A 12,051-nucleotide genomic window follows, 5' to 3' on the forward strand; every position below is an offset into this window, starting at 1 on the left:
GGAGAGGCAGAGGCAGAGGCAGGCGGAACTCTGTTTGAGGCCAGCCTGGTCTACATAGAGTTCCAGGACAGCCAGAGCTACAGAGTGAAACCCTGCCTTAAAAAAACAAAACAAAAAGACAAAAAACCACGCCAGTGTGAGTGGAGAAACAAAGAGAAGCTAGGCTTTCTCACAGATATACAGTGCCAGGCAGAGATAAACAGGATGGGGAGGGGCTGTCAATCAGAGCATAAGTGTGAGAAATGAAAACTTAAGCATGTGGTAGAATTGAAACTTCAACCTAATTTAAGGTGTGACTTCTGAGTTGTGTCTCCTTCCTCCTTTTCTCTTCTCTTTGTTTTTGTTTTTGTTTTCTAGAAGAAAAAATGTTATCTACCCCTTAAATTCTGGCCTTAAATTCACCATGTAGCCCCAGGTTTTCAGAGTCTCTGTGACTTTCACAGTCTACAGAGAAACAATCCTTGGGAGGCAAGAAGGCAGTTTGGCAAAGTACAGCTCCGTAGTGGATGTTGGTTGAAATGTCTGGAGTGGTTGATTTTAGGCATATTTAAGCACAGCACAATTTAGTGAAAACTATCCTGGTGCTAATGAACTCAGTCCCGAGTTCACAACAAAGCTCACACACATCTCCTCGAGGAGCAGCATAAACCAAATACAAACACTGAAACTCTTTGTAAAATCTGTAAAACTAGGTTCTGCAGATTGACTGAGAAAAACAAATTTACTAGAAGGGCCTGTGGAAGATCTAGTGCCAGAAAGGATAGAGCAAAGTTTTCCAGGCTGGAAAACATCTACTGCAGCCTTCTGGGCAGGTGCAGGTGTTTCGTTCCTTCTCTTGAAGGAAAAATGGTGTGTGTTTAACCTTCCAGGCTTACCTAGTGCCTATCTGTGAGCACAAAGACCTTCATGCTTCCTCTTACAGAGGGTAGCCTTTAATTCAAAGCAATCCTTGCCTCTGCCTCCTGAGCACCGGGATTAATTCAGCACACAGGCTACTGTGGTGGGCTCTGGATTTTATTTCTCCAAGACAAGAGCTACAAATATTTTTTAGACGGTAGTTGTCTTGTAATTAATACTTCATCCTGTAATGAATGTTGCTGTTTTCCAGAAAGCCCTGCAGAGGGTTAATACTTTGCACTACAAAAACCAGCTACAGTGAAGGCCCTACAACCCAACCCTGGGGAACTGGGGGCAGGAGGATCAAAGGCTCAATGTCACCCCCCTTTACATAACAAGTTCAAGGCCAGCCTGGGATTCTGGAGACCTTGTCTCAAATAAATAAGAAGTAGGACATGGTAGCACACCTTTAATCCCAACCCTTGAGAGGCAGAGGCAGATGAATTTCTGAATTTGAGGACAGCCTGGTCTACATAGTGAGTTCCAGGACAGCCAGAACTATGTAGAGAGACACTGTCTCAAAAAATTAAGTAAAATAAAATCAGAAAATAACAACACAAAAGCACCCTGGTGCTTCACTTGGTATCTTTTTTTGTTTTTTCGAGACAGGGTTTCTCTGTGTAGCTTTGCACCTTTCCTGGAACTCGCTCTGTAGACCAGGCTGGCCTCGAACTCACAGAGATCCGCCTGCCTCTGCCTCCCGAGTGCTGGGATTAAAGGTTCTTTTTTATTTTTTCAAACAGGGTCTCACTATGTAGCTCTGGATGTCCTGGAACTCATTATGTACACCAGCCTGTCCTTGAACTCACAGACCTGTTCGCCTCTGACTTTCAAGTGCTAGAATTAAGACTTGAGCCGGCATGTCCTGTCCTTCACTTAGTATCTTAAAATCAAACTTTTTGCTTTGGTTTGTTTCTTTGGAGGATTTTTGTTTTGTTTTTCCAATACAGTTTCTCTGTGTAGACCTGGCTGTCCTGGAACTCACTCTTGTAGACCAGACTGGTCTCGAGTTCAAAGATCCACCTGCCCCTGCCTCCCAAGTATGGTGGGATTAAAAGACTTGGGTTACCACTGCCCAGCAAAACCAAGTATTTAAAGGTTGCCCCTGTCAAGTCCAAAGTTACCTCATATCCCCCAACACACCCAGAAAAAGGCAGGGCCACTGACTGTCCAAAATTGAATCTAAGCCCAGCTCAACCTGGACTATAGAAGGATTTCTGGTGGTTAGATAAAAGTCAGCATTCTAAAGGAACTTGTGAAACCGGTTCCCATCTGCCAAAAGAAGACATTTTCTTTACCTCTGGCAGAAGGGTCATATGGCTTTCCATTGACATGTACCTGTGGCTGCATATTGAAGCCCAAGCTGGCCTTGAGGTTCCCTCCATCCCAGTTCATACAAGTACTGTTGCACATTTCAAAACCCCTACCCTGGCACCCTGACCCTCCTCACATCAGATCCCCATTCCTTTATGCCCCTGCTCTCCTCCCCCTCCCCCATTCTCTATCCTCGGTCCCTCGCCTATCTTACAATCTCCACTACTTTCTCCTGGTCGTCTTCCACTTGTTCAGCCTGTTTCTCTTTCCCTCTGCTCTAGACTCCTACAGATGCCTCTGGCTGTTCTCTCCCTTATATCTACAATAAAAAAACAAAACCTTCTCTAATAAAGTAGCAGTCATGTTGGCAGTTTCTTGACTTTATCTCCTGGTGCTGAACACCCAAGAGGGGACAAATGGACCCCCTTCCCTAGAGCCAGGCCTCTCCTAATTGAACCAAGCTGTTGATGTGACTCTCCAGAGGTATGGACCATTTCTTTCTGCTGGCTCCTGATACCCACCAAGTCAATTCTAAATTTTAGGGTCCATCTCTTCAGCTACTTCTCCACCTGCACTAACCACTCATCTGTCCTTGTCTGCTCTGGTAAGAGCCACCTCTGTGTTCTGTTCCTGTGAGTTCCTGGAGCCTACCACTGCCAGTCAAGTACTGTCCATGAGTCAGGAAGCTTCTCTCCCTGCGCTGGCACCCAGTCACACGGAAAGGGACGCCTCTCCTTTGTGATTTAGGACATTTCTCTCTGACAAGTTTCTCAATCTGCTTGGGGATGTGGTGAATTGAAGTTCTTGTTGCCAGGGTATCAGGTCCAAAGGAAACTCCAAAAGGTAGTCCAAATATCCAGAAATGAGCTCACCCTGGACTGTTGGAGGATTTGGGGCAGTTACATAAAGGCAGCATTCCTCAGCCTGTGAAGCCGGCTCTCCTCTGCTAAAGGAGTCATTTCCCTTACTTCTGGCAGAAGGGACACATGACTGTCTGTAGCACCTGTCAGCATATCAAAGTGCATGCTGGCCTCTGGGCCACTGTGGAGTCTCCACCGGAGATGTCTGCTTGGACAGGGGTTTAAGCCAATAGAAAGTCTTTATTAGACGGTCAGCAGCTACGCCGGGATCCTAATATAGCCTCGAGCCTTTCTCAGGGTGGGCTTCTAAGCACAACCACCATGTTCTGGGCTGACACACTTCAGTCAACAGAAGCCAACAAGCAAGGCCAGTGCATTCAGAGACTTTTCCAGAACTGTGGACTTTGATGGGTTAGGACTGTGTTTTCATTTTGGCAGGTGGTAATATCTATGTGCTGACTTTTACAGTACTTTATAGTACTTCCACCATGGAGTCAGTTGTGCTAAGGTCTGGAGGCCTGTTCCATTCCCCTCTTAGCAAAGAGTCAAATCCTCAACTCTTTCTGCTCCAGACAGCTGTAGCTGGTCCTAAGGACTATCAATTTTACTGAACAGGTGCTCACTTCGGCAGCACATAGACCAAAATTGGAACGATACAGAGAAGATCAGCACGGCCCCTGTGCAAGGATGACACGCACATTCGTGAAGTGTTCCATATTTGAAAAAAAAAAATTTACTGAACAGATACACAATTGGCCATACAGTTTAAGATGCAGGGGTCCCACCATTAGTCCAGCCAGAATGAGAGTTCAAGGCCTAACCAGTGCTGATGGCAGAGTGGGTAGCCAGGGGACCAAGGAAACAGAGAACAGAGACTGGTACCAATTATCTGAGATATATACATATATATGCATAATATATATGTGTGTATATATGCATAAATATGTATGTGTATGTACATAAATATATGCGTGTGTGTATATACATAAACATGTGTGTATATATGCATAAACATATGTGTATATAAACATAAATATATGTATATATATACACACATATATATTTCTCTTTTTGAGATTTTCCCCAACCACATCAAGATTTTCTCTTAGTTACTCCTGATTAATTAGCATAGAAACAACAGGTTTTTCCCAAAAACAGACATAGTTTCCTTTATCTCATGAGAAGACTGAGCTTCTCCAATTTTGTAGGACCATGTCAGCAAGGAAATCTAACTTATTTTAATTCATAAAAAGAAACTTTGTTTTGTTTTGTTTTTGAAACAGGGTTTCTCTGTGTAGCCATGGCTGTCCTGGAATTCACTTTGTAGACCAGACTGGCCTCCAACTCACAGAGATCCGCCTGCCTCTGCCTCCAGATTAAAGGTGGCTCAGAAACGGAAACTTGTAATACCTCTAGGTCCTGCCCAACCTGTCTGCTTAGTGTGAAAGGAATCAGATGGGTTGGAGAGATGGCTCAGAGGTTAAGAGCACTGGCTGCTCTTCTAGAGGTCCTGAGTTCAATTCCCAGCAACCACATGGTGGCTCACAACCACCTGTAATGAGATCTGGCGCCCTCTTCTGGAGTAGAGGCATACATGCAGACAGAACACGGTATACATGAGAAAGAAAAAGAGAGAGAGAAAGACATCAGAAAAGACACTTTTAGTCAAACAGTTAGAACACACCCATCAAGAGGTTTTGGGGCTGAGTCTTATCGCTGTTGTCCAGATGAATTAATTCACAAGGCAGAAAAGCAGTCATCAGAATAAGGGGAAGTGCCTAGGTTAAAGGTTTTGGACATTAGACAAGTTCCAGCCCCTTGTAAGTCCTCTAATGTTAATTTAGGCTGCCCCCAGTCAGAATGAGTTTGTCAGTCAATGGGCTGACAGTCTGGTTAGTTCCTGTCCCTCTGTAGTCTGGGGGGAGGGATGTCTAAACATGACCAGAAATCCTGGCCAATTTCTGCCTGAGAATTATTAACTCCATCCCCAGGGTCCCTTCCTATGGCACAGAGTTTGATTTCTTGTGTTCCCTCTCTTTCCAAAGGTCAGAATCTGTCTTAATGAATTTTTTAGGAAGCCTCAGTTTCAGGACCTGATTTTTGCAATGGAAACTCCCTTGCTCCTGGCAGCCAGGAGGCCCAGCACAGGGCATGCATGGAACTGTGAACTCTGTATTCCTGCCGCAAAAGATAAACTCCCACATCTTTTCTTTTTCCGATATAATCAAATACTTAAAGTGAGCATCCGAGCAGCAAAGGTCAAGATGGAATATGGGTGGGGGCAGGGGTGTGGGCTGGAGTGGTGCCTCAGTAGTTACGAGCACTGGCTGCTCTTTCAAAGGACCTGGGTTCAATGCCCAGAACCTACATGGCATTTTACAACTGTCTGTAACTTCAGTTCCAGGGTATCTGGCATCCTCACACAGGCAAAACCTGAATGTACATAAAAAATAAATAAGACATGGGGGCTGGAGAGGTGGCTCAGAGGTTAAGAGCACTGACTGTTCTTCCAGAGGTCCTGAGTTCAATTCCCAGCAATCACATGGTGGCTCACAACCATCTGTAATGATATCTGGTGCCCTCTTCTGGTCTGCAGTCATACATGCTGTATACATAATAAATAAATACATCTTAAAAAAATCGTTTAAAAAAAGGTGGACTGTGGGGCAATAGTGTGTAGCCAATTAACTGTCACCTCTCCTGTGTCTGTCTTCCTCCATTCCCAGGTCCAGGCCTGAGAACGTTGCAGGCTGGACCATGAGCCTGTGTTCACACCAAACCTAAGACTCAGGAGGACGTGGAGGGGCAGGGAGCAGAAGCGCCTCAGGCCCAAGGCAACCTTAATTTTAACAGGTCCGTGGTCCGGGAATCAGTCGGTTTGGTGGTGGCAGCTGTGGCTTCTTCTGCCTTGACCGGTCGGTTGTGGTGACTCCATTGTGTAACATCAGCTGCCTCACAGCTGTGGGAGTGGAGAGAATCACTGTGTAGGGCCCTTCCCAAGCTGGTTTCAGTCCCTTTGGCTACGTGCTTGCTTGACCCAGACAGTATCACTGGCCTCGAACAAGGAGAAACTTGTTTTCCTTATCTGAGAGCCTTGGTCAGACAGATCAGTTCTGCTCTCTGGGCTGAGGTCCTGGCTTGGGCCCACATTGCTTCAGTTAAAGTAACTACCACAGCTCCCACATACCCGGTTTCATCTTTCGTCTCACGAGAGGCACAGATGAGCACCTAAAGGTCATGCTCAGGCTCTTGCAGGATTGATGGTCTGAAAGTGGCCTTGAGGGTGGTCCAGGAGTAGAGCCTGGTACTGGGTCACGTAGGCACTAGACAACCATCTTTCTGGTGCTCCCTGGAGAAGGTCTCAACGGCATGGGGTGCTGTGAGTATAAGATCTTGACCCAGGGTTACCTTCCCCCCTCCCCATTAGACTAGCAGCAGCTTCCATCCTGTCCATCGCTTGAACTGGTATGTCACAGGGCTTACCCATGGCCCCAGGTTTGGGTTAAACCCCGGTTTGTCTTTTGTTTCATGGTCAAACAGACTCAAGGTTTTGAGACACCTGAAGTACTGGGGTTGAAGCTGGAGTCAGAGCCGTTTTTCAAGCTGCAAGTGCCTCCTTTTGTTTTGTTTAGTCTTAGCCCGGAGTCGGGGTCCAGTGCCCACCTGGTGCTGGGGCGCGGAGGTCTTGCCATTTCCACAAACTCTGACATCCAGGAGCAGCAGTGCTTAGCCGCGTGCAGGAACTCCCGACCTGTCTCTTAGTCTTTGGAAGCAGGAGCTGAAGGGTGGCAGCAATCCCCTCTGGGGGGACAGGCCCCTAGTGCCTCCCTCACTTCCGCTGGTAGCCAAGGCAGGGAGCCTCTGGTATACGACACTGGGCTTTCTTGGCTGGCATTCCGGAGCCCATGTCCATACCTAGCGGTCCCTCAGTGGCCCTTTTCCAATCTAGTTTCCCGGGGAACCTCTGACAGAGGGGCAGGAGATCAGCTCCTGGTGTCTCATCAAACAGGGTTGGAGAACTGTTAAATCCTCGGGCAACCCGGTCCAGGCATGCTGCCCGCTGTAAGCTCCCATTGGTCCCTCCGTTTAAAAGCAAAGATGTGGGCTGGAGAGATGGCTCAGCGGTTAAGAGCATGGGCTGCTCTTCCAGAGGTCCTGAGTTCAATTCCCAGCAACCACATGGTGGCTCACACCATCTGAAATGAGATTTGGTGCCCTCTTCTGGCCTGCAGGGATACATGCAGGCAGAACACTGTATACATAATAAATAAAAAAAAATCTTAAAAAAAAAAAAAAAGCAAAGATGGGTTGACTCACCTCTGCCAATGGGAAATGGGAAGCTGAAGAACACATCTTTCAGGCTCAAGACAGTGCACACCTGTTTCTCTGGAAGAACCAGACCTATGAAAATCAGAGGTCCCAGGTCTTCACAGGCAGGAGGTATATTCCAGGGCGACAGGCTGGGCACTAAGATGCCAATATGGGCTGTGATTTCCATTTTTGTTTCCAGGGTCATTGGGTATTTGTTTAATCTGGACAAGGGTAGCTGAACTGGTTAGTTCAACAAGGAACTCGGTATTGGGCCCGTCCTGGGGGTTGGTTTCTGCCCTTACCCCTAGAAACCTTTGTTGTCAATCTGAGAGCCAGTCCAATGGTATCATTTTGTCCTCTTCGTCGTCACCCCACCCCCACCCCCTAGCCCTGGCTGTCCTGGATCTCGCTCTGTAGACCAGGCTGGCCTTGAACTCACAGAGATCCGCCTGCCTCTGCCTCCAAGTGCTGGGATTAAGGGTGTGCGCCACCACCACTCAGCCCAACTGAATCTTTTTTTTTTTTTTTTTTTTTTTTTTTTGGTTTTTCGAGACAGGGTTTCTCTGTGTAGCTTTGAGCCTTTCCTGGAGCTCACTTGGTAGCCCAGGCTGGCCTCGAACTCACAGAGATCCACCTGGCTCTGCCTCCCGAGTGCTGGGATTAAAGGCGTGCGCCACCAACGCCCCGCGCGCAACTGAATCTTTTAATTGGAGGCTTATGAGTATTTTTCTGACAGAAGATAAAACACCAAAATTTGATGGGTATCTCTAAATCTGTGTCTCATCATCAGAGAAGGTGATGGTGACTTTCAGTTTTTGCAAAAGGTCTTGTCCCAGTCAGCGCTGTGTACCTTTTGATCCACCTCCAGCAACCGGGACCTACTTACACCTTTAAATTGTTTTAACCTCCATAACATTTCCCCCTAATATCCGGGGCCGACTGGGTGACCCTCCGTAGGTGTGGATCATGTTTCCGCTGGCTTCTGCCATCCACCGAGTTTGAGTCCAGACTTTCCAGTCTGCCTCCTCACCACTGCTCTTCTCCACCTGCTCTTGCGTGGTGCTCAGGTAAGTGTCACCTTGGAGCTGGCTGCTCTGTCGCGCTGGAGAGTCACACAGCTTCTCTCACCCTACTGAGCACCTGTCACTCAGAAAGGGACACTTCTCCTTTGTGATTTGGACATTTCTCTCTGACTAGTCTCTCGGTCCACTTGGGGACAGCCGGGATTGAAATTCTTGCTACCGGAACACGCACTCTTTTTTTCTTCCATCCTCCTCTGCGACCCCCTTTCCTAAAGTCTGTCCCATCTTGCTCTGCCCCTGGCTCCCTCCCCACTGTCCCTCAGCTCTCTCCGGGAGCTCGCTCTGTCCCTCGCTGGCCTGCTGGAGCCCGAGCTCCATGAGATCCTAATCTCTTTCCCTCCTCAGTCTCAGAGGTTTGTGTAAAGTCTCACTGTTTCAATGCTTGGCCTCAGCGCAGCTCAATGGCCAAAGATGAGACACTTGATTTCCAAATTCTCAGAGATTGTACAGCCTCTACCACTGCACGAACAAATGACCCCCAAATCTCTTCTCTCTTAACTTCCTCTGCTCTCCACTCTCAGAAATCTCCTATCTCTGAGCCTTTTTTGATCTTGTCCCTCCCTCTGACCACTGGATTCACGTCTTACAAAAATCCAAATGTCTTTTTGGTATGGATAATAGTAAAACATCGTTTTGTTTTGTTTTTTAAAGATTTATTTATTTATTATGTATACAGTGTTCTGCCTGTATGTGTCCCTGCAGGCCAGAAGAGGGCGCCAGATCTCATTACAGATGGTTGTGAGCCACCATGTGGTTGCTGGGAATTGAACTCAGGACCTCTGGAAGAGCAGCCAGTGCTCTTAACCACTGAGCCATCCCTCCAGCCCTGAAACATCGTTTTATTGCCCTATAAAAAGACTGGCTCTGGAGCTGGGGTGCAGCCTGCTTTCTCCAGACCCAAGCATGCTTGTTGAAAAGTTTCCCCCAAATCTCTTCCCTGGGTCAGGCAGGCCCCCTGACTCTGTGGTAGGGAGGAGGAGAGCAAAATAAAGCAGCCCAGGAAAAGACGATCAGTGCTTTAAAACAGGCAAAACGTGAACTGTTCTAATGCCGGTCAGGCCGCTTACCTCACGCTCCTCTTCCTGGCTTTATTCAACTCTCTAAAGTACTCCCTTCTCTTATATCTCTAAAACTTCTGCTAAAGTATAGCTTTAATCTCAAGGTTTGTAAGAACACTGTGTAAACCTTCTGTATCTCAGAATTTGTAAGTTCACTGGGTGTGGTTAAAACCTGTAACAAAAAAATAGCTTAAAACTTGTAACAGAAGGGTTGATTAGTTAAAAATCTACAGCATGCTTATATGCAACTTGGATTTCAGTCTTGTTTAGGAAAGTAGACTTTGTTGTTTTTTTAAAGGGTGTGTGCCTCATAGGCTCACCTCATGGCAACTATGTGGCTTGCTGCTATAGTAAAAACCGACTAAGGCAGAACCCATAAAACTTCAGTCCAACTGAGCCCTCTGCTTATCATTGGAGCTACTTTTTTTTTTTTTTTGGTTTTTCAAGACAGGGTTTCTCTGTGTAACAACCCTGGCTGTCCTAGAACTCACTTTGTAGACCAGGCTGGCCTGGAACTCACTGAGATCTACCTGCCTTTGCCTCCTGAGTGCTGGGATTAAAGGCGTGTGTTACCACTGGCCTGGCTGTATCTACTTTTTAGACTAAGAAGTCAACAGCAAGTCTCCAAAATATTTTGGGTTAGGATGAATTTTCATATAATGATTTTTGTCCTGAGGGAAAACAAAACCAGATGAAGACAAAAGCATGAATAAAGTTTATGAAAATATGACTTAAAGACCTGTTTGATGACTAAGGTTTGTAAATTCCCGAGGGTATACAGGTCTCCTCAGGTTACAGAAACTGACTTAGAGATGTGTGCCTCAACACTTACGTCTTTGCTAACTGCGTCAACAGAGGCTTCTAATTTTTTTTTTAGATCATGAACATGTTTGATGAATAAACTTTATGAATTCCTAAGGTCCATTCAGGCTAGCAAAAACTGACTTGAAATTGTATGTCTAGTCTCTTTGTCTTTGCTAACTTGGTTTAGCTTTAAAAACTGGGCCAGGCAGTGGTGGTGGTGGTGGTGGTGGTGGTGGTGGTGGTGGTGGTGCACACCTTTAATCCCAGCTAACGGTTTTTAGCAAGGCAGAGGGAATGGAGAGAAGGCCAAGGGCTGCCAGAGCCACATGTTTGAGTGGGCTAGTGTCCCTTCAAAAACTCACGTCACATACAAATGTAATTCATTTACAAGGACAAACGTTGTTAGCCTTCTGTATATGCTGTCAAGGTTGAGCCTAAAGCAAAAAACTAAAACAAGTCGTTTGTTTCAAGTCAGGTATACTGAATAGACGCTGGCCTTCAAACCCCTCAGAGAAATCTGCTGAATATGGCATTTAAGATGTTTAATGAAAAGGGCCTCCCCGATAGACAAAATACCAGTTTCTGGTAGCAAGCAGCTGATGCAGTTTCCAAAGATGGGCAGCAACTGACTTCACCTGGAGCTTGCTTCAAGTGCAGTAACACTGACCACTGGGCAAAGACTGCCCCATTCCTTTCCTGCTGGCAGGGTCTGGCCAAACTGAGGACACTGCTGGGTTGACTGCCCTACTCTGCCTGACCAGGGTGGGTCAGTTCTCACAAGTTCCCTCTCCACAGGAAAATCTCTCAGACCTTCTGGGTCTGGCTGCCAAAGGCTGATGCTGCCCTGTGACAGCTGAAGGTTGATGACCTCTGCCCCCCACAAAGTCTCTGAGATCATCCCTTGGGGGAGGATCCCAGGCGGGCTGTGGGTAAGTCTCTCTCATTCTAATGGACACAGAGGCCGTTTGGTTTATACTTCCTGCTCAAATGTATCCTTCTCGGATACCTGGCATCGATGGCGGGGCTCTAGCTTTATCAGACAGTTTAGCAGCAGCCTCAGCCAGCTCCTCAGAGGCTGCAGCCGCCAGGTCAGTCCATTGCACATGTAAAAACTCACCAGCAGGTTACCTTGCTGCCAGGCTTCATGCTAAGAAAGATAAACTCATAAAACAGGCAGGTTTCAACAAAAGACAAACTCAGGCCGGGCAGTGGTGGCTCACGCCTTTAAAGGCTCCCAGCACTCTGGAGGCAGAGACACGTGGATCTTTGTAAGTTCGAGGCCAGCCTGGTCTGCACAGAAAGACCCTGTCTTGAAAAACACAAACAAAAAAAAGATAAACTCAAACTTTGTTACTAAAATTTTGCTTTTTTTCTAGAAAGTCACTAGGGAAATGTTATTTAGTCTAAAAAACATTAATCTTTGGAAAATTACAACCAAGAATTTTCCAGTGTGTCCCCCCCCCCCTCCACATACCTGTACTCAGAAACATCTCAAATGAGATCTTGGGGGGAGAGTTTTATAACTTGGTGTGAAAAAAACATGCTATTTATTTATTTATTTATTTATTTGAGATAGGGTCTCTCTATAGAGCCCTGGCTGTTCTGGAATTCATTACGTAGACCAGATTGGCCTCCAATTCACAGAGATCCGCCTCCCTCAGCCTCCTGAGTGCTGCGATTAAAGGCTTGCACCACCACTATCCAATGATCTAAATAATTTTTTAA

At 46.5% G+C, this 12,051-nt stretch overlaps 1 non-coding gene across 1 annotated transcript; it reads left to right on the forward strand.

Annotated features, from left to right (window-relative positions):
* The first annotated feature begins 3,686 nt into the window (after positions 1-3,686).
* LOC114706171 lies at positions 3,687-3,793 on the forward strand. The gene has a single exon (XR_003736495.1). It is a non-coding gene; the product is annotated as a U6 spliceosomal RNA (small nuclear RNA).
* The last annotated feature ends 8,258 nt before the right edge of the window (positions 3,794-12,051 follow it).

This window comes from Peromyscus leucopus, chromosome 16_21 (genome assembly GCF_004664715.2).
Source record: "Peromyscus leucopus breed LL Stock chromosome 16_21, UCI_PerLeu_2.1, whole genome shotgun sequence".
NCBI lineage: Eukaryota > Metazoa > Chordata > Mammalia > Rodentia > Cricetidae > Peromyscus > Peromyscus leucopus.